Genomic DNA, 25,174 nt, shown 5'->3' with positions numbered 1-25,174 from the left:
ACTGGGTCCTCCAGCTTGAGAGTATTTACCTGGAGGTCTCAGGATAGGATTCCAATGGCATATTTATCAGCTTTCCAAGTGTGTCCTTCAGGGGCATGGTCTCTACTGATTGGTTGACTCTGGGCAGGTGGTCATTAGTCAAAGCATCTGGTCCTGGTGTCAGCCATGGCATCGCTTGTCTGGTTTTGCTGCTTTTAGGGGCCTGGAGTGGAAATACAACTGAGAGCTGGACGTTATCCCTAGGGGATTGATGCTTAAGGGAGGGGTCATGCAAGGGCTTGCCTGGTAGTCACATGAGGTCACTCCTCTGCCCCTTGTTCCTCCTCCAAGGGATCTGCCACCTGACTAGTGACATGCCTGGGAAGGAAAGCTTAGGGGAGGGTCTGAACCAGTGACTGCTATCTGCTAGGGGAAGGAATGTTTCCCTGGGGCTAGGTCCTTGTTTTCCCAGTTTTGCCTGATGGTAGGCACTTGGCGTTTTCCACCCTGTGATCTTCTGGGCCTGGCTCATATCCGTCTAACTGCCTACCACAGGGTGGGGGAGGAGTCACAATGGTATTAGGTTTTATTTTATTTATTTTTACTTATTGTCTGAGCAACCAGATGGAGGGGAGTCAGGATGTGGGAGACAGGAAAGGCAAAGAAAATCTGGAGTTAATTGTACCCAAACTTTTGCATTTTATACACGTAATTTAAAATTTTCCGCATTTTTTTTTAAAAGAGTCATTTGAATACCAAAAAAAAAAAAATATATGTAAAGAACATAATCTCAAGATAAAAGGCAAGCCTTTAAATTGGATAAATTTAGCTTTATGAAATACTCAGGAACACTTTTTTTCTCATTTCTCTGAGGACCTACAGACGCTGGTGTTGTTTTGCAGACTAACTTTGGTAATCACTCATCCTGTAGCATAATGTATCTATCCTTTCATTTCAATACTGTTAATAAATGGGCATCATAGCAGTCCTGAAACTTGCAGAAAGATTGACTGAGGTTAGAGTCTAAATATGAGAAACCATAAAAAACTTGAGAGCAGGCCATGTGTCATTTCTAGCCCAGAAATACTTCCATTTCTTAAAAAAAAAAAAAACAGAGCCAGATGCCTCCAAAGAACACATATGGTACACGTGCAGTCATAGTAAAGCTGATACTCGTCTTAGTAACTCCTTTGCAACAGGCTCTGATATTTCTAAAATTTTGTTTTGAAGTAGCCAAGCTCAAAGTTTTCTTTAGCAAATTGATTTGCCTTGTCCTTAGGGACAAGTATAGTTATGTTGCCCGCCCTCCCCCCACCCTTTCCCAGAGCTAAGTGCACTACAAAGTATTTGGTAGAAGCCATTCCGGTCAGTGCGGAGGGGGGGGGGAGGGGAGTGGACCTGCAGGGACAGAGGTGGAGGTGAGAGCCAGTGACCCAGAGCTTGGTTGGCACTAACAAGCCCACTTGTCTTGAATCTCCATGGAGGCATACTTGCGCTTTCCTTTGAATCGAATACCCATCTTATATTTGGCAGAGCATTGAGACGCCTTCTCAGTGAGTATCAGTATCATTAACTGGCTTCAGAAGTGTGTAAGTGATCCCTTATGTAAAAGCATTGCCTTTGAGTATTACCTGAGAAATATTTTGTGCAGTTTGATAGTACAGAGTAATTTGATTATTCAGAGATACCAAATGCCCTTTGTAAAACTCTGTGGCCGTGTTAAAAGAACAGTATTAACAACTTTCTCATTCTTGCCAGCTGGTTTTATGGAACTTAATGTCTACCGAGAAGAGAACTTGAACATGCATAATCACCTCTCAGCATTGCCAGTCTGCTTTTGGTGATAGGTAGTAGTGTCACATTTTAGTTACCTGATGGGTCTGCGGTTTTAACTTGACTGTCTAGCCCTGAGGGATGGGAGAAAATAAGTGAAAAGTTCATTGCTGCTTTGTGAATTAAGTTGTGCCTTGGCACAGAGTGCTGATCATTTTGGCATTCAGACACTGCATTAGATCACCTTGTCTGCAGCTTGGGAATGTTCTGTGCTACCTAACGCTGCAGGACTCTCCATAAACTCGAGCTGGTTAAAAAAAAAAGTGGTGTTTATTGTATTCTGTTCTCAAATAGCTTGCCAAGTTACTGTCATCACACTTTTTATTGATAGAAAATTAGTTAGGCAAAAATCATTTTCTTCTCCTTGCATGGCAGAGGTGATGAAATTTATGAGAAAGTACGTATAAGGAAAGGTTTAGAAGTGTTGATTGTGGATGTGAGCCCTGGCTCGGAATAAAGAACTCTTGACTTATAGTGGAATGTTCTGCGTATCACTCGTTTCTTTCCGTCCCAGCTCTTGTATGTGAAGTAATGAGAGGAATATGTACGACGTGAATCTGTCGGGGTGTTTAGTTACAGATTCTAAGATCTCTTCTAGATGGTGTAAACACAGAAGGATTTATTAAGGGTGGTAGGTAGCTTAGCAGATCATCAGGAGAGCTGAAGCAAGAGACTGGAGGCTGAGTTTCTGGGAATGGTTGCCAGTCCCGCACCATGGCGCTGGCCCTAGGAGGAGCTGCTGCCCCGGCCTGGCTCAGGATGCTCCAGATCGGAAAGCAGAGCCAGAATCACTCACATCTGCCAGCAGAGCAGATGCCACACTCTGTACCACCTCGCTTCTTTCCCCAAGTACCTCCGTGCGAAAGGAGTCCCCTGTGGTGTGTCTGGTTGGCAGAATGTAGTTCATAAGTCCTGTACTGTTGGGTGGGGAGGCAGGAAACAACCCTCCCATCCCTGATGTATTTATTTGTTTTCTTTTTAAAATTCTGTGTGCAGGAGGTGGGCTTTTACATAGTAGGGAACTGTTACACTGTGGGGAGAATGGAACAAAGATTTTTGTCCCTTGAATAACAGATGTTCATTATAGCACCTATTTGAAATAATAAAACTTTCATGTGTCAAGTGAATACTTGGAAATTTATTCTTGAGATTCAAGGAAAATAATCACAGAAGTAAGAATTTTGTTCAGAACCACACTTGAGGGGAAAACGCGCAATGAGTATGCCTAATTGGAGATGTAAGTAACTTTTAAGGAATCTTACTATTAAAAACACAATTCTAAAAATTAGAGGTGGTGGTGCATAAAGAATGTTTAAAACCCTAGCAGTTTCATGCTTGTGTTACATTAGAATTTTTATATTAGTCTAATAAGAGCATATTGATAATGAGGCCAAGACAAGCTCTGACTGGACAGCTCAGTTGGTTAGAGCATCATCCTGAAGCACAGAGGTTGCCCGTTTGGTCCCTGGTCAGGGCACATACAGGAACAGATCGATGCTCCTGTCTCTCCCGCACTCTCTCCCTTCTGCTCTCTCTCTCTAAAAAAATCAATTAAAGAAAAGAAAATACAAAAAAGTTAAAAAAAAATAAACTCAAGACAAGAATACCATTCTTTGGCAGGTTTTTCCCGTGGTGAACTAGTCAAGCCCCATTCTTGTGAACCTGTGCTTTTGATCAGAATGGGAGAGTTGAGACTTTATGAATGGTCAGTATAAATTATTACTGTTATTAGAAGAACAAGGTAAAGTGTATGGGTCCGTGATAGTGGGTTAGCAAAGTTACAAAGCATACATTATTAAAAATTTTAATATGTGATTATTTAGTGAAAGTGTTTTTCTGAAATGAACTTAACCCTAGAGAAGGGACTTGGACATCACATGGTCCAGTACCCTAATTTTGTAGCTAAGGAACTGAACCCCACAAAACCCTTTAGGCCTTTTCCTACAAAACCCTTTAGGAAGACAGAAGTTTTTCCACTGTAAGAGAAAGGCTTCAATGCCTCTTGGTTTCCCATTCTGAGATTTAAGTCCTGACATACTATACTAGTTGGGTTGTCTCCGTGTGGTTGATGTTGGTTGAGTGCCACTGGTGTGCTTTTATGTGTCAACTGAATACTTGGAAATTTGTTCTTGAGTTTTAAGGAAAATGAATCACAGAAACAAAAATTTTGTTCACAACCACACTTTGGGGGAAAATGCACAATGAGCATGCCTAATTGAAGGTGTAAGTTTCACTGGGTAAACCAAGCATCAGAAATGAAGGGGTTTTACACATAGCTCTCTTCCGTTGACTCTTTCGGCCTGTTCATAAATTTGTTCATACACGACTCTGGATAAGGCGTTCATCATTATAGGCATAGTCAGTACAAGGTCAACATTACTAGGAAACTTCAGTCTGGCTCGTTTGTCACTTTCTCCAAGTCCTGCTCAGAGCTGCCTCTAGTGCATTGTACCCTGACCTATTTAAGATTGCACCCTACTTTCCCTGCATTCATTCCTGAACCCTCTTATTCTGCCATCCTGGCCTTTTCTTTTTAATAGCATGTACCCCCTAACATTATGTATGTATGTCCTCTATAATTTGTCTATATATTATGTTTATTGCTTATGGTGTGTCTCTTCCAGGCTACAAGCTCCATAAAGCAGATTTTTCTCAGTTTGCTTGTGTATCTGTAGGAAGAAGAATAAATAGTGCCGCCTGACCAGGCAGTGACGCAGTGAATAGAGCATCGGACTGGGATGCAGAGGACCCAGGTTCGAGGCCCCGAGGTTGCCAGCTTGAGCGCGGGCTCATCTGGTTTGAGCAAAGCTCACCAGCTTGGACCCAAGGTCACTGGCTCGAGCATGGGGTTACTCAGTCTGCTGTAGCCCCACGGTCAAGGCACATATGAGAAAGCAATCAATGGATAACTAAGGTGTCACAACGAAAAACTAATGATTGATGCTTCTCATCTCTCTCTGTTCCTGTCTGTCTAACCCTCTTTCTGAGTCTCTCTCTGTCTAAAAAAAAAAAAAAAAAAAAAAGAATAAATAGTGCCTGCTCTATACTCCATAAATACATGTCGAATGAATGAGCGTGGCAAAAGCAGCTACTCTTTAGGATTTCTAGTAAAAAGACAGACTCTCAACCCTAGTGATGATTTGTGAGCTTACAGGGGACGACAGAATTGTCAGTGGGAATGTAAAGAAAATAAGTGTATGTTATAGACAGTATTCTGGAACCTCCTTGCTTTTTTAGCAATAAACAAGGAACTTGGATTCAGAAGAAAAGAATCATTAAGTTTCAGATATTATCAGTAGAACACATTCTTTAGCTACTAAAATCTAGATTACTAAGTGATAAAAATACCCACAGTTTTTCAAATATAGACTTGGACAGTATCTGGTTTTAAACAAATAAGATTTTCATTTTCCTTCTATTTGTCTATCTATTTTCATTTTCAACACTGTGACAGAAACAGACAGGGTTAAGTGTTAGAGTCCTGAGGCAATGGGTAGGAGAGAGGGAGGAACCAGGGTCTCCGCAGGCTGGGAAGATGCTTCTGCAGGCATCCAGAGCTGAAAGTCCATTCCGAACCTTTTGGAAGAGTGGAGCCATGAGAGAAAAAGATACATGTCATGCAGTTAAAGTCTATAATGTTCTAAAGTTTTCACTTCGTGAAGCTGGTGGTAGTTTCCTAGTACGTTCTGGGGTATAATGTAGTTTATAAAGGCTTATTTTATTATGTAAGGATATATTTGGCTTTCAGAATTCAAGAGAAATAAAGGTGATTCTTAATGTCGTAGGAAGATGATAAGCCCAAAGCTTAAATGACTTTCCTAACATCACACAACTATTTTCATGGCAGAATTGGTACTGATTTTTGCTGCAGATTTTCTCTGAAGTATCCTTAATAGGAGAGGTGTGTATAGACCTGTCTTTGGAAATAATCCAGGGAACAATTATGAATTTGTGTAGAGATTTATGTTTTATCTTAAAAATCTCAAAAATTCATGGATATATTTCATCCTATACCGATCACTGGGGAACAATTTTTTTGTTTTCATTTTCTGTTGCATGAGGTTTTAGAACTGTTTCCATATATTTCTGCACCACTGATTCCAAATCTGAAATCCGTTTTTTGGTGCATGCTCTAATTTTTATGCAATTTTAATTTCTTTTTGTTACAGTTAATGGCATGCATTGGTTTTTAAATTGGAGTTAAAAGGCAACAACTCTTGAATTGAACATAACCACAAGGCAATTAATATTTACAAACATAACTTTTACATAATTGTAGTTGTTTTAAATGTAAAAAATTATTATCTGATAAAAATACCCTCTTATTTTGTTTTAACATTGAAGCATGGCTTCTTCGAGTAGGCGTAAATGTAAGAATAGTCCTGACACCTTCTGTTATATATGTGGCTGTTACACACTTCAACGTCAAAGGCGCAATATTTCATCATCTGACACGTGCATATATTGCCTATTTTCAAGTTCCCCTTGGTGGTCAAGACAAGAATTGGGCTCCTCATATTGTGTGTCATAATTGTGAGGAAATGCTTCGTGACTGGACAAAAGGAAAACGCAAAGGAATGCCTTTTGGTATTCCCATGGTTTGGGACTTTTATTTCTGTCTGATCGATACAGAGGGCATTGGCAAGAAAAAACGGCATATGATCGCATATCCTAATATTCCTTCAGCAATACGACCTATCCCACACTCTGAGACACTCCCGGTTCCAGTTTTCAATGGTTTTATTTCTCCTAAGGACGAAGAAAGTGAACGTGGTGATCAAGTGTATTTTGATAAGATGCATGAGGAAATGGTTGTAGATCTGAAGGGTCTTCTTCTGGTGCCAAGCAGTCATTAACCCCTCAGCAGTTTAGCCAACCTGAATTGTACGACTTAATAAGAGATTTGGGCCTATCAAAGAAAGTAGCTGAGTTATTAGCCTCCAGGCTTTAAGAAAAGAATGTATTTCATCAGTCAGCTAAAGTATCCCATTTCAGGAAGTGTGAACAAATTTTTATAGACTTTTTTCCGAAGACAAACACTTTGTTTACTGTGATGATATCAGTAGTCTTCTCAACCAGCTAGGTGTTACCACTTACAGTCCAACAGAATGGCAGCTATTTCTCGACAGCTCTAAATAGAGTCTGAAATGTGTTCTCCTACACAACGGTAATGTTTATGCAGCAGTTCCAATTGGTTATTCAACTCATCTGCGAGAAGATTATAATGACATAAAAATTTTCCTCGACTTTCTGAAGTGTGAGGAGCATAACTGGATCATTTGTGTGGATCTTAAAATGATAAATTTCCTGCTAGGACAACAGAGAGGTTTCACAAAGTATCCCTGCTTTCTGTGTTTGTGGGACAGCTGAGCTCGGGAGAAACACTGGACACAGAAGGAGTGGCCGAAACGTGAAGTTCTGGAAATAAGGAAGCAAAGTATTGTGAATGAACCTGTAGTTAATTGAGATAAGATCATTTTTCCCCCACTTCACATCAAACTTGGCTTAATGAAGCAGTTTGTTCAGGCTTTGAATAGAGAAAGTGAATGCTTTCAAAATATTATTTCTGCTTTTCCTGCCTTGTCTTTTGAGAAGATAAAATTAGGTGTATTTGATGGACCTCAAATTCGAACCCTCAAATGTGATGAAGAAATTGCCAGGAAGATGAATAAGGAGGAGAAAGCAGCATGGCAGTCTTTTGTGGCAGTTATAAAGAACTTCCTTGGCAACAAAAAAGCAGAAAACTATGAACTTCTTGTTCAAAGGATGCTGTTGGCTTTCCGCAACATTGGATGTAATATGAGTGTTAAGATTCTCTTCCTGGCCTGACCAAGCGGTGGCGCAGTGGATAGACCATCAGACTGGGATGCGTAGGATCCAGGTTCAAGACCATGAGGTCGCCAGCTTGAGCGCGGGCTCATCTGGTTTGAGCAAGGCTCACCAGCTTGGATCCAAGGTTGCTGGCTCGAGCAAGGGGTTACTCGGTCTGCTGAAGGTCCGCAGTCAAGGAACATATGAGAAAGCAATCAATGAACAACTAAGGTGTCGCAACGAAAAACTAATGATTGATGCTTCTCATCTCTCTCCATTCCCGTCTGTCTGTCCCTATCTATCCCTCTCTCTGACTCTCTCTCTGTAAAAAAAAAAAAAAAAAAAAAAAGAGGATTCATTTTCTTAACAGTCACCTTGATAAGTTTCCTGAAAATCTTGGAGATGTTAGTGATGAGCAGACTACTGCTGGAGCATCAAACGAGATTGTCTTCAACAAGTACACACACACAAGAGCTTTAAGTGCAAATTTTTGCCTGAATAGAATTTAAATAAGTTTTGCGCAAATTTTATGATTAAAATGAGTGTTTTAATGTGTTCTATTTCTAAATTGTAGACAAATTCTGATGCAATCATATCTTTTAGTGTATTAGTGTATTTACTGCATTATATAAATTATTATATTTTCACAAAGATGCTGGCCAAGAAGACATTCTACTTCATTATGTTAAACTAAATGTTGAAAATTTTACAATAAGATGAAAACCTAAAATCTTGAATTGCAAAAAGAAATGTAGCTTACAGAGGAAAACTAATGTCAGATTTGAGATCAACACACTCGATTTAGGTAAGAACAAGGGTTTTTGTGGATGCAACAAAAATTTTGTTCCCCAGTGTTATTTATGGCCTTCTCTTTTTGTGTATATAAGCATGCCTTTTTGTTTGTTGTTTTGTTTGTTTCTAAGAAATGTGCTTATTTGAGGAATTGTTATTGGGAATTTGAAGAAATGAACAGAATGAAAGATTACCTTGGGTTGTTGTCATAGAAGTGTTAAAAAAAATCAGAGTTTTAAAGAAAATTACAGCAGGGAAATAAATCTACTTGGTTTTTTTTTTAAATTTTATTTATTTATTTATTTATTTATTCATTCATTTTTAGAGAGGAGAGAGAGAGGGAGAGAGAGAGAGACAGAGAGGGAGAGAGAGAGACAGAGAGGGAGAAGGGGGAGGAGCTGGAAGCATCAACTCCCATATGTGCCTTGACCAGGCAAGCCTAGGGTTTTGAACCAGCGACCTCAGCATTTTCAGGTTGACGCTTTATCCACTGCGCCACCACAGGTCAGGCCTACTTGGTGTTTTGATGTTAAATATATTAGAGGGAATTAGGTATAGTACAGTGAAAATACCTTATGTAGAAAATATTTTAAACCTCAATTTAAGAAGAAAGGGTTACAATTTTTGTCATTTCAACATTTTGTGCAAGTGAACTAAGATACCATGTTTCATATATATATATATATATATATATTTGATAGAGATAGTGGTTTGGAAGTGATTAAGGAAAAAAAATAAGAGCAAGAGAGAGGGAGATGATTTGTGTATACAGTATGTACTGTACTTTTTCCTGACCATGAAATTAGACCATACTTGTATGGAAAAAGACAGCTAACCCCTGCCCAAGCCTTCTCCAGCAGGGAATACTCTAAAGGTTTTTACCTCTTAATCTTTTATGTAAATTGTTTCTTTTGTGATACATGGTTAAACGAGATTTATCATGCAACTGAGTAGTGACTTTATTTTAATATGCTCCAAAATATTGTTTCCACAATTGATTAGAGAGCAGGGTGTCATAGGAAGAGCTCTAAGCTGGCAGCCAGGAGATTTTGACTTAATATTGCTTGTAAAATGAGGGTTTTACAGTGGTAAATGGGATATCGAGTACTCTTTCAGCTCTAAAAACCTATAATCTGTATTTGTTCATGATCCACTTACTTCCTCAATACTGTACCCATATTTTCTAAAATTTAAACATACAGTTGTATGTACTTTAAGTTCCATTGTCTCCACACAAAATGTGAATATTTGCTTTAATCTGTGGGTTTTCCTGAGTGACTACCAGGGAAATCATGCAGGAACTTGCTGAGCAGTCACTGGTGGCTCATGAAAGGTCCTTCTCTGCTAAGCAGGGTAAGCTATACTGCTCACAAAAATTACGAAATATTTTATAGCTTCATATTTATTTTGAAATATCCTCTAAGTTTTGTGAGCAGTATATATGAACTGTATGGTCTCTTATCTTTTTTTTTTTTTTTTTTTTTTTAAGAGAGAGGAGGGGAAATAGTGAGACAAACTCCTGCTCCTGCATACATCCTGACCAGGATCCACTCGGTAATTCCCTATGGGGGCCAATGCTTGAATCAACCAAGCTATTTTTAGTGACTGAGGCTGACACGCTAGGACCAACCGAGTCATCCTTAGCGCCTGGAGCCTATGCTTGGGAGCCACTGGCTATAGGAAGGGAAGAGGAAGAGAAGTGGTAGAGGGAGGTGGAGAGAAGCAGATTGTCACTTCTCCTGTGTGCCCTGACTGGGAATTGAACCTGGGACATCCATACACCAGGTCGATGCTCTACCACTGAGCCAACCTGCCACAGCCCCTCTTAGCATTTTTGAGACAACTTCCTAAGGTGAGGAATTTTCATATTTGGCATTTGCTACCCCTGAGCAGTTTGCCACTTGGAGCCTTACTATTAATCCTGGAAGTAGCCATCTGAATTTTTATTGCCTTGTGGTTGCAGATTTTTTGTTGATTGTAGATGTAAATGTAAGGAGACCTTGGCAGTCATGTGTACAGCAGGTCCTCTAATAATGTTTCATTATAATATTAATGAGATGCCTTAGAAACTTGACTTTTATTTGTACCAATTTGCCTATGGCAAAATTGGTTTTATTAAATGTCATTTCACTTAAAGTTACAGAACCTATCGATGATGTTAAGCAAGGACTTTCTGTACATGATTGTTTTACCATGCTAGTATCATATACCTGTGGTCTTTTGCTCCTGGAAGGCATACTGTTTGTGTTTCCAGTTAAGTCTGTAGCACACCAGCTCATTTACTACTTCTAGGTGGAAATGCAGAAATACCCTACTGAATAATGGGATTCTTATCCCAGTCTGGCACAGTCATGTGTGGAAGTTTATATATGGTATGTGTTGGCAAGCACGTCCTGGCAATGGTGACTTACGGGTGGGGAACAAGTGCAGCTATGGTTAAGCTAACTGGTTTGGAAGCCCCCGTTTCACAATTACGCTGCTATTATAACTTAGTACCAAAGAGAGATTCGCTCGTCATTTTTTAAAGAAACCATAGCTCCAAAGACCCTGGATTATTTTGTGATTTTGCTTTCATTATTTTTTACATCTTCTGGATTTGAAGTTTTCAGGAACTTGGCAGTTTCCTCAAATAGAATAAGTCAAGGTACTCCATTAAAGACTTCTGAGGCTGAAGAAAACCTGTATTCCTTTTTCACTTTGCTAAGGTATGATAGTATTAGAGCAGATGGAAGGCTAGAGTTTGAGCTTCACTTCTGTGAAAACTTCCTCAGCCAATTGGCTGGCTCTTAATGGTAAGACAGGAAGAACCACCCACGTTTTCCATTTGGGATTTGAGTCACAGAGAACAGGTTTCCTGCAGAAACCGTTTGGCTTTAACAAGTGTACAGAAATTTCGTGTTTGATCAGATCGATTTTTTTAAAAAATCTTCATTGTGTCTGTATTTCAAATTAATTATTTCTCTCTTTTCAATCTGTAGGTTCAGTTTCAAATCTGAATCTCCTGTAGTGCTGACTGTAACCTAATTTCCAAGATTTTTAGATCAAAAGGACTATACTTTCAGGTAAGAATTTAATTTTCTTTATCTTAATAGTACACAGGTATTTTGGCCAAAATCTGGAATTACCTTTACCCCTTTCACATGGATAGAAGTATAGGTGAATTTTTGAAAAGGTGACAAATTGAAATTTCCAGACAGGTTTTCACCTGTTTGGGATTACGTAAGAGGTGTCAGTGGGGTTGGCTGCTTAGAACATTTAGAGAATCAGTATTTAGTGGCGGTTAACACACATACACAAATGGCCATTTAAAACTTGTAAAACTTGTAAAACTGTATTTAGTCATTTTTTTGTTGTTGTTAGGGGAAAAATCATCCTTTCCTCTAATATCCACCATTTCCCTTCTGGATTGATTAATATCTATCACTTGTCTGTCTGCCTGCCTGCCTGTTTATCTATCTCTGTATTTTCTATATATATTTAAAACTTAAGACATGGAGGGTTTTAAGGTTAAATTCTTTACCTTTGTGGAATCTCAGAGTACTTATAATAGTGTGGGCATGAGAAGGTTAGAGAAAAAGATCTGTACTTGGAATAATTTACAATTTACCAAGTTAGTGCTTAGAAATGAATTTTCCCCTGGAGGGGAGGGCTGTGCAGTCCAGAAACAAACACCTCTTCTCGCACAGCCCAAATCCAAAACGGGCACCCCGTATTGACTGCACAGGAGAAATGGTGCTGAATTGGGGTTGTCATAGTGTTTCTGGATACAGAAGAAAGCAGATTTCAGAGAAATAATGGCTTGTTAAGCAGTTACCTAATTTTCTTAATTGATTTTGAGGTACTGAATCTCTTCTAATTTAGTTTTTATGCCTTTTTAGGATGGTGACTTTTCAAGTTTAAAATATATGAAACTAAATTTTAAATGATTGGCATTGTTTGAAGAGGAGCAGTGGCAATTGAGCGAATAAACCAAAAGTCACTAGAAGATTCAGTTTCCTATATTACCAGTTAAGAAGGTTTAGTCTGCCCAACATTAGCACACCAACCAAGAGACAGCTCAGTAGAGAGAAACTGGCTTGGGATTTACTGCAGATGATGTGTGGACATAATTTCTTGCCAGTGCACCCTTGGGTCAGCCTTATCCAGAGCTTTGTGGTAACTTTTTCCACTAATTTTCCTTGCACCACTCTTTGTAAAGTTGGGTCTTGCTCCTCTCTGCTTAGAACACTTCAGGGCCTCCCCATTATCTATAGCAGTGATTCTCAAATTTTTTCATCTCAGAAACCCTTTATACTGTTAAATTATTGAAGCCCCAAGAGAGCTTACTTAGGTTGATTATATTCTTCACTATTTACTGTATTAGGAATTAAAACAGAGAAAAATTTAAAGCACGAGACTGTATAAAGCTTGCATTACCTCAGTGCAGAGTGATGACATCGTCACAGTCTCGCAGCTTCTGGAGAGCAGGCTACACTCGGGAGAAAATGAGAGTGGACAGGGCAAAGAGCATGGTATTATTTTGAAAAGTTAGATTTGTTGAGGTATGACATCAAGTGAAACCTACCCTTTTTAGTGTGTAGTTCTTCTCTGGGTTTTGACAAACACATATGGTTGTGTAAGCAAAATGAAGTTCTAGAACATTTCCATTACCCAAAATGTTCTCCTCCCCTTAGTCTCAGTACCCTCTGACCTATTTTCCAGTTCTATAGTTTTGCTTTTGCTCGAGTGTTATATAAATAGAATCACACAGTCTGTAGCCTTTTGAGTCTGGCTTCTTTCATTAAACATAATGTATTTAAGATTCATTCATGATATTCATGATGTTGTATAAACTACTGATTTGTTTCTTTTTTATTGCTGAGTCTTTTTCCAATGTATGAATATACTGCAGTTTGTCTATTTACCTGTTGGAGGGAATTTGGATTGCTTCCATTTTTCAATGGTGATATGTCTTAATATTATTGTTAAAATAGTTTTAACCTCACAGACCCCTTGAAAAGGTCTCAGGTACCTCCAAGATCCTATCACCACTCTCTGAGAACCTCTGGCCATCCTGAATATTTGCCCGGGTGTGATGTGAATGCCAGCATCTTGCCTAAAGGTCTCCTCTGTGCAGGCCTTTCTGAAGCCTCTTCTTTTTTTTTTTTTTTTTAATAAATAAATTTTTATTTTAATGGGGTGATATCAATAAATCAGGGTACATATATTCAAAGAAAACATTTCCAGGTTATCTTGTCATTCAGTTCTGCTGCATACCCATCACCAAAAGAGAGATCGTCCTCTGTCACCCTCTATCCAGTTTTTTTTTGTACCCCTCCCCCTCCCCTTCCCCCTCTCCCTCCTTCCCTCCCCCCACCCCCCGTAACCACCACACTCCTGTCCATGTCTCTTAGTCTCGCTTTTATGTCCCACCAATGTATGAAATCCTGCAGTTCTTGTTTTTTTCTGATTTGCTTATTTCACTCCGCATAATGTTATCAAGATTCCACCATTCTGCTGTAAGTGATTTGATCATCATTTCTTCTAGCTGAATAGTATACCATGGTGTATATGTGCCCCATCTTCTTTATTCAGTCTTTATTTTTTTAACAGTGATTAAAAGCCTTTAAGCAAACTCTTGGCCAATACAGCAAGAATCTATAAAAGAGTAGAGTCCTTAACATGTTCACCAAGTCCAAGTTGGCCCCATCACCATGTCAAATCCCTGAGAAATGCAACCCAACCACAGTTCAGTCTGTTAGGAGCTGTCACAGGGAGCAGGAGTCCAGGAAAAGTCCACATCCAGGAAAAGTCCGCATGGCACTGGAATTGTTGTTACCATTCTATACTTTGCAGGTCATGTCCAAGTCCCAATGACCGCTGCTTCTAGCTGGTAATGATTCAGGTAGACTGGATAAGCCATTTGCAGCATGCGTCTGAAGCCTCTTCTTACCATCACCCCATGTACCTTCTGGCCTCAAGGCTGGGCTGGTCACCCTCTCTGCGTGCTGTTGCTGTGCTTCCCCCACGGCTCGGTGGTTATTTGAGGATATGATAGCTTCCCAGTTCCTGAGGGCAGTGCCTTTCCTCTCCATCCCAGGCACATGCCTGGCATATAGCAGATGCAGTGCATGTTTGAATGAATAATTCCTTTACTTTATAAGGCATTTATTGTTTATAAGAGGCTTTCCCATCTAACATTGATTCTTCATTTCAACTTTGTGAAATACCTAGCACAAATGATTTTTTTTCAGTTAAGGATATTAAGCCTTAAAGTTGTAGTCTTAAGCTGCAACTTAGAATAACCTGGGCGTTTGTAATAATTGTGCTACTAGCTCACCAGTTAAGTCTTCATCTCTGGAGGTCAGCCCCGGGTATTCATATTTTAAAAAAATATCACTGTGGAATCTGATGTGCACCCACAGAAAATCATGGGCACAGAGTTTGATTTACCGTGAAGACTTAGTGGTGATGTAGTCAGGACTAGAACCCAGGTCTTTGACTCCTTCTCTGTTGCCTTTTTCTTCCACACTACGAACTTGCTCATGAATGGAAGTACTACTACAGGGATATAGAGCCGTGGTCTAGGTGTCAGCATTCCCGGTGCTGAAATAGTCACATAACAGAATTATGCAGAGTAAAACCAAGAAGTCACCATTGGTTGCACAGCTTCAATTCTTCGGCTATGATTTTAAGTGTATAAATTGGCATGCATGTAACATGAGTTACTTTTTGGTTGTTTTAACAAAGAGTTATACTTTTGTATGTTTTGTATTTACTTTTTTAACTGGATAATGTCTTAGATTATTCTATATTAGTATATATAAATCCCTCTCATTCTGTTTATAAGTGCTTAATTCTTTCATATATTTTCCATATTGATAGACAATAGCCCGTTTCCAACTTTTACTGTCACAAAAATACTAATGAACATTCTTAGCTCTTTCTTACTGAAATATTATTTAATTCTTATTAAAGGATCTATTCTATTTTCAGGGCATTGAGAGATGAAGTAGTAAATGTCTTATATATGAAATCTTAGACATTGTGTGCTCAAGTCAGAACAGAACTTAGACATTTTTTTAATTGTGGTAAAATATACTCAACCTTGGAGAACCTACTCATATGGTTTTTGTAAATTTTGCATGTTTTATTTTTGTGGTGGTCTCCTTTCACTCTTTGGATAGTCTTTTAAAGACTAGTGTGTGTATTGCTTAAGTTTAACTCCTTTAGGTGTGATTGATTGCTACATACTTTTTCCTTCTATAACGACGGCAGCACAATAGCAATGTCCATTATGTTTTTAGGCTGGACCCTGTGCTGAGAGCTCTTCATATACAAGAGCTTGTTTCTTCCTCTCACTAACCCGGTGCAGTTGGTGGTATTCTCCAGGTTAAGCATTTAGAAATGAAGAATCAGAGAAGTCAAGTCACTTGTCAGGGTTAGATTTAAGATTTAAAGATTCTGCTTCCACCTCTGATGTAAAGATTTTGCTGAATCCGAGATGGTACTTTGCATCTATGACATCATGGTTACTTTCTAAACTACTTATATTTGTATATTTTGCTTTGTAATACTAGTAATAACTTAGCATATGCAGAAATAGTCCATGCTGTGGAGTTCTATTTTATAGAAAGCATTTATAATAAAAGCAATATATTAATATAGTACAGTACAGACCGATTCCTACTGAGTTTAATAAAAATGGTAGTTTGGATTGCAAATTGCCATTAAATGAGAAGTTGATTTTGAATTCTGTTTATTATCTTAACAAGATGACCTTGATAAAACAATGCTATTCTTCACTGGTAAATAAAGTGGACTAAATAATTCATTTTATGCTTAAGCTGCCATCAATCCTGAGTAGTATTAGTATGAATGAGAAATACTGGCAAGAACATTGGCAGTGGTAATCTGGATGAATTGTGAAATAGAATTCTAATAGTACTTCCCCTTACCTGCAGTATTAAGGAGAACATTTCCGGAAGTGTTGTTTATTCATGAGAAATAAAGGATTAAAATGACATGTCACTATTGATGGAAATACCAGAAGGCAGCCTCAAAAGTTTTTAAACACAATGAAATGTATGTTCTCCTAATTTTATTATAGGCATAATTGAGTGTTTTAAGGAGCCATGGGTAGCTATTTCTCAATAATTTTTATAAATGGGATTTTAGCAAATATATGGTTTCACATATATCCTTCATGTACTGCTGTGTCACATTTCATTTGAATAATAAAATATAATGGAGGGTTAAGTGGCGTGGCCTGGTGTCAGCTTCATTATCCTTACTCAGTCTCCTCAGCGAACAGGACTCCTTTTTAACCTTGAAATACGGTGTCTGAATGGTTGAAACAGATCTTTGGGTGAAACCTCAGCCTTACAGACTGAACTCTGTATTTCATTAACAAGTGAGAAAATGTTTGATAAACCACAGTTCAGACATGATTATACTGTCTCATTTCCGGTTTTTAACTTATGAGTATTCTTTAAAAGAAGTATTTTGGCGAGTACATGTTTGATAATTGGCTGACAGAAAAGAGTGAGTGCATCGGCTCACCTTCCTGTGTTGACTTGTTGACTAAGAATTAGTCTGGCACCACAAAGTGGGTGTAAATCACAGAAAGCAATGGGGTGGTAGTGACTCTTAGTTAATGTTGATATGCGGTAGAGTCACATCAATACCCAGTGCAATCTACTCTAAACTATACATTAAAAAAAATGGCCTCAGATTTGTCTTTTTCTCCTATTTTTAGACTTGCTAATTTGCTTGGCTAGATCCAGAAACAACATTGTATTTTACTACCACCTACTTGGGGCTGCTTTCTGAGCTGACACAGGCCACCCTTCAGAGAAATTCATTCCTTTTTCCAGAATTTAGTATTTGTTCTTTTTATCTGTGTTCAGTACTTACATTTCCAGCTTTTAGAATTTAAATACTCCTGTGCATTCTGTCCTTGTGACTAGGGGACATTGTGTAAGGATTCCCCCTGCCCCCCCCACCCCCTTTTAATTTGTGAACATTGCATTCCTTGGCTTAGTATTTGTTTTGCATCTGTATTTCAGTGTAATCCTAACAAGTTCATTCAAGCAGTGGTTGCTTGAGGTTAAGTGGTATTACGGTTGTTTGGCAGGGCATGGCCATAAACACTTCTCTTTAAACACAGAATGGCCTGGGGTGACTGTAATATTCAGTTGCATAATCACAGATTACACTTTACAAACACTGAAATGAGGACATGGGCCGAATACATTTTCAGTGAGAAACTGCCCCATGGGATTGAGTCTTCTTTAGAAACCATCTGTAGAGTTCCCTTGAGTCTTTTCTTAGACAATTATAATTAATATTAAGCATTCAATTAGAATGCTTTTTTTTTGTTTTTTTTTTATAAATAAATTTTTATTTTAATGGGGTGACATCAATAAACAGGTTACATATATTCAAAGAAAACATTTCCAGGTTATCTTGTCATTCAGTTCTGCTGCATACCCATCACCAAAAGAGAGATCGTCCTCTGTCACCCTCTATCCAGTTTTTTTTTGTACCCCTCCCCCTCCCCTTCCCCCTCTCCCTCCTTCCCTCCGCCCACCCCCCATAACCACCACACTCCTGTCCATGTCTCTTAGTCTCGCTTTTATGTCCCACCAATGTATGGAATCCTGCAGTTCTTGTTTTTTTCTGATTCGCTTATTTCACTCCGCATAATGTTATCAAGATTCCACCATTCTGCTGTAAGTGATCTGATGTCATCATTTCTTCTAGCTGAATAGTATACCATGGTGTATATGTGCCCCATCTTCTTTATCCAGTCTTTATTTTTTTTTTACAGTGATTAAAAGCCTTTAAGCAAACTCTTGGCCAATACAGCAAGAATCCATAAAAGAGTAGTGTCCTTAACATGTTCACCAAGTCCAAGTTGGCCCCATCACCATGTCAAATCCCTGAGAAAAGCAACCCAACCACAGTTCAGTCTGTTAGGATCTGTCACAGGGAGCAGGAGTCCAGGAAAAGTCCACATCCAGGAAAAGTCCGCATGGCACTGGAATTGTTGTCACCATTCTATACTTTGCAGCTCATGTCCAAGTCCCAATGACAGCTGCTTCTAGCTGGTATTGATTCAGGTAGACTGGAAAAGCCATTTGCAGCATGCGTGGATATGGAGCTTCTGTTCTCCTCTGCCTGGAGAGTTGAGACCAGGTTGCTTTTCCCTGGGGCTCTGTGACTGTGGCATGGTAAAGAGAACCTTGGGATACACTACACTGGGTGGCAAAGATAAATTCATAATACAAGTTGGCAAAAGGGGGAAGGAGAGCTCTACATTAGGAGTAGGTCCCAGCCTGACATATGAGTGGGGCTTTGAGGTAGGAGGGATAAAGGAAACACTATATACTAAGCAAAGCAGTAGAAAATAGGACTATCAACACCCACAACAGAGATCTTTGAGGGAAGAATAAAAAACCTGACTATTCAGGCAAAACATAGTTAAGTGGCCCTTGTGCAAATGAGATCAGTTTACCTGCTTCTTGGAAGAAATACCCTAGGCTCGTCCACAGTGTCATAGATGGGGCCGACGGCCCTGGGCACCTTCAGCCTTCAGTGGCAAACCCCAGCTTTCTGGGCAAGGTTAGGTCATAGGTGGCTGGAGCAGGGCTGGAAGAGACTGAACCCTCCCTTAGAGGAGCGAGGGGGAAGCCTACCTTCTAGTGTCCCTGTTTCCTCACAGCAGAGGCATGTAAGCCTGGCAGGCTTTAGCTCAATGACCTTCCATTCCACTATTGAAGCAGGACCCAGATGGCATCCTATGAGACCCCTTTGAGGTGTTGGAGCCTTTAAGGGCGTATCCTAAAAGCTGGTAGTTCCCCTGATCTCTATTGGGCTTTTTCTGCCTCTAGGTATCTTAAAAGCCATGCTTAGAAGATCTCGCTGAGGGGTTTGAGGATCTCCATCCGCCTATATAAGTCTTTTCCATATATCTGGAGCAGTCTCGGTGTGGCTTCTTCAGTGTTCCTTGGTTGAAGAGTCCTCTTAGTTTAGTCCAAAGTTGGTTTTTCCAGATGATAGTTCATAAAATTAGTTTGTAATCCACTTTGGTTCTGGGAGGTAGATGTTGGTACATCCGCCTACTCCAGAGCCATCTTGTCTCAGAATATTTTTGTTTGCATGGATGTATGAATAACTTTTCATGTTTCCAGAAAGTCCCTCACCTGACATGTAAAGGAATAGGTTAAAATGTTACCGTTGTTTTTAATATGATTATATAGATTAAAATTTTATTATATTTTCTTCTTTCTCCTTCTTTACCAGTGCAATCTACTGTAAACTATACATTAGTGTTTTTTTAAAAAACTGATTTTCATGAGGGAGGGGGGGAGGGAGAGAGAGAGAGAAACAGGAACATCGATCTGTTCCTGTATGTGCCCTGAGCGGGGATCGAACTGACAACCTCTGTACTTCAGGACTATGCTCTAACCAACCAAGCTATCTGGCCAGGGCCCCTTCCTGGTATTTTTGTGATTTGAAAGCCATTTTGCAAAAGGTACCCTCAGAAGTAATTTACTCTCTTCTAGAGACTGTATGGAGTGGGTTTACAGTCACTGTATCGTGATGTGTGTGAGGACCTGCTCTTGGGTACTATGGACAATGCTCCGTGTTACTGTGGGCAGCCGAAGAAATGAAATAAATACCTATTACAGTGGGTAGAAAAGCCTTTTGGGCATATTGTTTAGTTTTTTTTAAACCTTATGTGAATATTTTTGAGATGGTACTTAGTGTTTCCATAGTCTTGACTTTTACTAAATTTTTTTAAACCACTTGTTCTTTAATTTACAAGTAAGAGTTTTAATTTTTTGTAACTATTAACATATGTTTCTCATGTGTTTTATTCAAATTGATACTGTCTGTAATCTTGTCTTTAGAGAAAGCAAATTCAGTTGAAATATTTCCTTGGCAGAGGCCCCAGGGTTGGGAACTATAGATTTTTTGGTGGTGTTTCTTTATTATTTTAAATTTAATTTGTATTTTTAGTAAAGTAATGAATAATGTTTAAAATAAGTTTAAATAGTGAGTACTATAGTAATACGGCCGGAAAAGAAAAACTCCCTGTGCTCCATTCTACTTACCTCTCTTCAGAGGCAACTGTTTGCAGGGTTTTTGTTTTTCTTTTTAATGTTTCTTCTGGCCTTTACTACCATTTATCTAAATAATTTATTTTTAGTTCTGCAGCTTAAGTGTTCAGTTCTAAGCATTTTTTTTTTTTTTTTTACACAGAGACAGAGAGTCAGAGGGATAGATAGGGACAGACAGACAGGAAGGGAGAGAGATGAGAAACATCAATCATCAGCTTTTCGTTGCGACACCTTAGTTGTTCATTGATTGCTTTCTCATATGTGCCTTGACCGTGGGCCTTCAGCAGACCGAGTAACCCCTTGCTCGAGCCAGTGACCTTAGGCTCAAACCAGATAAGCCCACGCTCAAATTGGCGACCTCGGGATCTCAAATCTGGGTCCTCTGCATCCCAGTCCAACGCTCTATCCACTGCGCCACCGCCTGGTCAGGCAGCATTATCTTTTGACTTCTTCCTACAGATGAAGAGGCTGAAGCTCCTTTTTCCTGTTTGGCCTCCGCAGAGCCGCCAGTTTAGAATGTTTCTTTACCAGCACCTTGGGGTTTCCTTGAGGTTGCTTACCTTTGTGGCTCCACTCTTCTATTTTCTGGAATTCGTGTTATTATTATTTTTTTTGTGTGTGTGTGGGAGACATATGTATAAGGTCTAGTGGAAAGTTCTGTCTGTTTCTATCACAAGTTTCGACACATAAGCACGTTTATTTGGCGCATGTGTGCCTCTCTATTTTTATCACTTAATGTATACATACTGACGTAGCAAATTAACTAAAACAAAGTTGATTCACGTTAGTCTTATGTGTGAAGCCATAGTGTACCCATGGCTACTGATAAAGTTCATTTACGCCACTGTAATTTTTATGAATTTCAACAAGGAAGAAATGCTACAGAAGCATGTAGAAATTTATTGGAAGTGTTTGGTGAAGGAATAATACTATCACTTGTTTTTGTCCTTACAAAATTTTTTGAAAGGCAAAAAACTCAAAAATGAAGAAGATATCAAACAAGCACTGATTCAATTTTTCGCATCAAAAGATAAAACATTTTTCAAAAATGGGATATAATACAAATTGCCCTCACGCTGGCAAGAAATCATTAATAATAATGGCAATTATATTATTTAATAAAGTTTATTGACGGTAAGAAAAATTTGTATTTTGTTTTATTCCAAAAACGGACAGAACTTTCCGCTAGACCTTATATATGTGTGTGTGTATATATATATACAAATTGCCCTCACGTGTATATATATGTATGTATATACACACACATACATACATATATATATACACACACACACACACACATCAATCCAATATGCATATATCCTAATTTAAAAAAAATCTTTGATTTATGAACCCTTTAGTGGTGTGTTGTTCAATTTTCATGTATTTGAAATTTTCATAGATATCTTATTACTGATTTCTAATTTAATTACATTATGGGCAGAGAATATACTTTGTGTGATTCTAATCCTTTTAAATTTATTGAGACTTTATAGAGTATCACATGGTCTATCTTGGTAATATCCCATGTACGTTTGAAAGGAATGCATATTCTTCAGTTGTTAGATTTTTTATGAATGTCAGTAAGGTCAATTGATGGTGCTGTTCAGATCCTCTCTGTCTCTTGATTTCTTTATTTGAGATTTTATTTATTGTTTCTAAGAGAGTGGTGAGATAGAGAGAGAAGAGAGGGGGTGGCCGGGAGGAGTGGGAAGCATCAACTCATAGTAGTTGCTTCTCGTATGTGCCTTGACTGGGCAAGCCCAGGGTTTTAAACTGGCGACCTCAGCATTCCAGGTTGATGCTCTGTCCACTGAGCCACCACAGGTCAGGCCTGATTTCTTTTTTTGGTCTAATTATTCTATTAGTTACTGAGATGAAACATATAAATCTCCTATAGTTGTGTCACTGTCCTTTTCTTAATTCTATTTTTGCTTCATGTATTTTGGGGTGTGTATATATTCATAATTGTTATGCCTTTGTGATAAATTGTCCCTTTTATAATTACAATCCCCCCCGCCCCGTAATACTCTTTGTCTGAAAAGTTGATTGGACACTGTACGCATGGTGATGCTGGTGTCTGTGGTGTTCTCCGAGTGATTAGCTTGGGTGCTGCTATTCATTGAGAGTCCTCCGAAGGCAGTTTCTATGGATCTTTTCTCTCAGATTGGTCAGTTTCTCTAGAACAGGGGTCCCCAAACTACGGCCCCACGGGCCGCATGCGGCCCCCTGAGACCATTTATCCGCCCCCACCGCACTTCCGGAAGGGGCACCGGAAGTGGTCATTGGTGGTCAGTGAGAGGAGCATAGTTCCCATTGAAATACTGGTCAGTTTGTTGATTTAAATTTACTTGTTCTTTATTTTAAAAATTGTATTTGTTCCCGTTTTGTTTTTTTACCTTAAAATAAAATATGTGCAGTGTGCATAGGGATTTGTTCATAGTTTTTTTATAGTCCGGCCTTCCAGTGGTCTGAGGGACAGTGAACTGGCCCCTTGTGTAAAAAGTTTGGGGACCCCTGCTCTAGAAAGTCTCCCAGTCTATCAATTTGAAGGGGGCTGGGTGACTACTGTTAGCTGATGCCCCATGTTTTCAGTGTGGAGATGCATGCCTCCTCTCAGGTATGCCTGGCTACATCTCGTAGTTGCATACAGGATAAATCCCAGTCTCATGCTCCTAAATCGCTCAGTTGTTGAGTTAGGGCAGTGGTGTGCACACTCATTAGTCAACAGAGCCAAATATCAACAGTACAACCATTGAAATTTCTTTTGAGAGCCAAATAGCTTTTAAACTTAAACTATATAGGTAGGTACATTGTTATGAACTTAATTAGGGTACTCCTAAACTGACCTTTGCTAAAAACGTCCTCAATCTGAGCCAGTTGCATGTGGCTCGCAAGCCGTGGTTTGCCAACCACCGAGTTAGGAAATTAAATGATTCTTTACACAGACCCTAAAACCAATCCCTTTTGTTTGCAGCCTCACACGTTTCAACAGTCTACCTCAGTTTTGTAGCCTTTCTGGAATTCTGCATCCTGAGTAGACTTTTTAAATTTTATTTTGGCTGAATTTTATTCCTGGCGACCCCCTTACCTCAACCCCAGCAGTTAGGTCTCAGCATTCTTCAGTTTGCTGAGTCAGATTCCAGTTGAGCGTTTTTTATCTATCTTTCAGAATTTTGTAGACATCTCTCATATTCTGTTGTTTCTTCTCCCATTTTTTTAAAATTTGTCATTTTTGGAGGGTTGAAGGTAAGCATATATTCAATCATCCACTTTTATCCTGTAGGAACTTTTAAATTGATTTATCTGAAGCCTTGTAATTGACATACATTATTGTTAACCTGATCTTTAGGTTGTAAAATACTAATTCAGTGTTATCTCTTGCTATATTTGGAAAAAAGAAAGTGTATGTGTGTGCATTGTGTTTTAGTGATTTGAAAACTAATGTACCATATTTCTTCATGTATAAGATGCTCCCAAGTATAAGACACACCTTAATTTTGGGGCCCGAAATTTGAAAAAAAAAAATGCATTACATAAAGTTATTGAACTCAGGTTTTATTCATCATGAAATTCATACAACTCTTCATCACTCTCAAAACTCTCATCCATTAGCTTGTCCTCATCTGTGTCTGATGACGAATCACTGTCCTCATATATTGCCTCATCCTCAGTTCCATCTATGGCATTTGAAATGCCATACTTCTACAACCACTGAATAAGACGCACCCAGTTTTTAGACCCCAAATTTTTTTTAAAAGGTGTATCTATACATGGAGAAATACGGTATTTCTTGCTGTGGATTTTATTTACATTAGAAAGTGTTAGTGGTGTTTGCTTTCTTTATGCTTGATTTGGTAGACATTGAGCAATAAATCTACACATTTTTCATTTTACAGTTTTCATAGTACTATCATTTTTTGTTGGAGGGGCTAATAATTGCATAAAATGTTATAAATGATTTATCTTTGTATTTTGAGTATGTATTATTGTTGCTATATTCTTTCAAATGCCTTCCTTTTTGGAAATAAACACATTAGACCTACTGTATGAAATAGAGATCTCCTTGACTTGAGTTGCTGTTTTAATCTGGGTAAATCCATTAAATACACTGCCAGTTTCTTTACATATAAATGGGAAATACAAATCTACAGGACTATTAAGGGTATCTTACTTATAAGATAATAGACAGGAAACTTTTAAAATTATGAAGTAGGACATCTGGACATCTGTTTAAGGTGGTGTATTGAGTACCGTATTTTTCGCTCCATAAGATGCACCTGACCATAAGACACACCTACGGTTTTAAGGAGGAAAATAAGAAAAAAAAAAATCTAAACCAAATGGTGTGTTAAAATATTTAATAAAATACTGTATTTTTCGCTTCATAAGACACATAGGCATTTTCCCCTCCACTTTTGGGGGGGGGGAAGGTGTGTCTTATGGAGCAAAAAATAACGGTAATTAATGTTTTCTTGGGCAGTCAGGAATTAAATAACTGTTTGTGTTTATGCTCTTTGATAAGTGACTGCTTCTTGCAAATAACTTTTAGTTGAATACTCTTGATGTAAAACTTGTCCTGTGCTTTGCAAAATGATGCTCATTTCATGATACCATTGTAGTCCAGGTTCGGTTCTGCGTGAAGACTGAAT

The 25,174-nt window shown here is 38.7% G+C and overlaps 1 protein-coding gene across 10 annotated transcripts in view; it reads left to right on the top strand.

Moving 5' to 3' along the window:
* The window catches only part of SIPA1L1 (signal induced proliferation associated 1 like 1), a 381,790-nt gene that overhangs the window by 23,286 nt on the left and 333,330 nt on the right, over positions 1 to 25,174 (top strand). For all 10 annotated transcript variants that reach the window (XM_066275018.1, XM_066275017.1, XM_066275009.1 and 7 more), the window contains one exon: positions 11,394 to 11,477. The gene's annotated coding sequence lies outside the window, so the exon portion shown is untranslated. The remainder of the gene's footprint in view (positions 1 to 11,393; positions 11,478 to 25,174) is intronic.

This window comes from Saccopteryx bilineata, chromosome 4 (assembly GCF_036850765.1).
Source record: "Saccopteryx bilineata isolate mSacBil1 chromosome 4, mSacBil1_pri_phased_curated, whole genome shotgun sequence".
NCBI classification, from domain to species: Eukaryota; Metazoa; Chordata; class Mammalia; order Chiroptera; family Emballonuridae; genus Saccopteryx; species Saccopteryx bilineata.
This window is presented reverse-complemented; position numbering and strand designations above follow the sequence as displayed.